Raw genomic sequence first — 2,766 nt, 5'->3', positions numbered from 1 at the left:
AAATTAAAGTAAAAGTCACATGAAACACCCTTCAGGTCCATGTCATAATCCCATTTGGGTGCCTGACAAACCTTCAGAAGCCAGAGTGACAATTACTGATTTACCTTTCTGTGCTGAAAATGGAAGTTGAAAGTTAAGTGGTGACATAAAGCTAAACACCTGTGAGACTGAGTTTCAAGTCTGGACTAGACAGAAATGACAGAAAATCATTAAGAACAGAAGGCATTAAAAGGTCAGAAATAAATTGTTATCAAGCCCTATTTGGCCATTTTATCAGTCAGAATTTTTTTCTTTGCTCTCAAGAATGCAGTAGCATTTTCTTATCTCTGGAGATGAATATGCTATTATCAGGGTTGTATAAACACACTGATATTCAGATTCCAGAAATGTTTTGTGCAAAAAATCACTGTTTGCAACAAAATAAGACTCTCAAATAGTTTTTTAAAAACACATATTGTCTCCATGTGTCTGGAATGTTACTTAGAGTAAAGATGCTATGACATTTATCCTTGGTGGAGGAGAAAATCAACTAAGTCTTCATACGTTTAGGCTTCAGCGTGGCTTTTCTCCCTCTCTCTGTCTCTGTCTCTCTCTCTCTCTTCTTTTCCCTCTCTCTTTCCATCCATTGACCAAGGGTGATGGTTTTCTATTACAATTGCAAGAGCCCAGAGTAAACTCAAGGAAATCTCTCAGAAACAAAATTGATCTCCAGCTAAATGAGTATGTTAGTGCACAAAAATTTGGATAATTTGTGTTTAAATTGTGAAAGTGGAAAATGATGGGTTAAGGGATTAAGTATAGGAGAAGCAAGAGCCTTAATCATTTTAGCAATTAGTATGTAATGTCCTAAAATGATTCACTAATCACTCTGCAGCTGGTATGCTGAAAAAACACGGGGTACAAAAGCTCCATTCCTCAGATGTCATAGTCCACTGGAATCCACACTGTGAAGGAAACAGAGGGCTGTAGACTTGCGCTCTGAAATTTTATAGCAGAGTGTTGACTAAACACATGCATGTAACTGTTGGCTTAGCTCGTTTTGAATGAAATTATTGCATTTTAATGAAGGCTACTTAGGGTTTTGCCATCTTTAGGGTGTACATTTGTAAGAGGAGAGCTTATACTAAGACCTCAAAGACCTTTTCAAGGATATTTTAGTTTAGTCATGAGGTGAGTGCTATATTACTTCCCTGGAGTCATTAAATCTTAATCTGTAAATTCTACTTAAAAAAAATTAACAGACTCATCTACAAGTTTTTCATAATCACTGCTCTTAATACTTAAGATAAGCATAACTACCTGCCACAAATAAGATATCAAACCAAAAAAGAAAGAAGGAAGAAAGGAAAGAAGGAAGTAAGAAACCACCTGAAAATAACATTCATGGATTGCACTGGAGTTTGTGCACAAAAAGTGTCATACTGCTAAAAAATTAAGAGCTTTGGGGCCAGCAGATGGTGTATTGGTTGCATTGCTAGACTCCCACGTAGTTGACCGTGGTTCAAGCCCTGGACCCAGTGGCTTGAAATTCACAAAGGGCAAGTGTGCGTGCGTGTCCAAGATCCTGAGAGGAGAATGGAGGAGAAGGGATTGTGATGCCATCCCCCCAATCAGGGGGTGATTCCTCACGTTCTGTCTCTTTGTCTCTCCTTATTTCTCTGGCAAGTGAATATGCCCTATAGCAAAAAATCTCTCTCTCTCAAAAAAAGTTAAGAGCTTTAAGAGCTTTTCTTTCTGTAGAAGCTAGTACTTTGAATCCATCCACAGGTAGTTGATGGTAATGGTAACTAACATTGTTAAATACCTGTACTTACTCTATATTTTACCCTGTATATGCCCACATGAGGCCACTTTTAATTTTGTTACATATTAGTATGCTAAATTATTAGTTTTAACACATTCCTAAACCTACCAATCTCTCTGCCTTCACACCGCAGTGTAATCCAAAAGAAAAATAGTGATTGAGCCATTAGAGCTATTTGGCTCTAATATTGTCTCCTCTAATTAAAAAAAATTTTTTTTTCTTCATTCAAGATACAGCATATGCGCACATAAGAGGGAGAAAGTGAGAGGAAGAGCTGTGAGTACCCTCTACAGAGTTTGGTGGGCCACAGCCCCATTCCTCTAACCCTTTAGCCCATTGGATCATAGGCACTCTCATACATGCAAAATGTGTTTAAGACTGACCAGGTCAGGGATCTGAATCTGGTCCCAATGTGGGATTCAGCTTCTCCTGAGCTGAGCAGTTCATTGCTGCTGCTGTGAGTCAGCTCCTGCCTTCAAATTCAGTGAAATGGTCTTGGGTCATTTCAGTCTGCTTCATGATCAGAATTGGCATCTACTTTCTTACCAAATCAGTCATGGTTTCCTAGAGAGACAGAAACAATATGAGATAGGTAGGTAGGTGGATAGATAGAGCAATGAAGAGAGAGAATGATCTGAGAACGGTCTGAGAGATATGAGAATGATATGAGATATTGGGGGGGGGTTACTTATGAAGTTACAGAGGCTAATGAGCCCCCAACAGCCTCCCAATCTCTGGATATCCAAGATACTGGTAGCATGACTCAGTCCAAGTCTAGAAGCCTCAGAATCAGGGAAGCAAATGATTTAATTCTCAGTCTGAGGCTGAAGGCCTGAGAACTCTGGAGGACTGCTGTCGTTAAGTCCTGGTATCTTACAGCCAAATTGTTTAGAGTTCTGATGTCCAAGAACAGGAGAAGTGTCCCAGGTCCAGGAGAAAGAAAGAAGTGTGTGTGTGTGTGT

This window comes from Tupaia chinensis, unplaced genomic scaffold (assembly GCF_000334495.1).
Source record: "Tupaia chinensis unplaced genomic scaffold, TupChi_1.0 Scaffold140508_1, whole genome shotgun sequence".
NCBI lineage: Eukaryota > Metazoa > Chordata > Mammalia > Scandentia > Tupaiidae > Tupaia > Tupaia belangeri.
Note: the sequence above shows the minus strand (reverse complement) of the source record.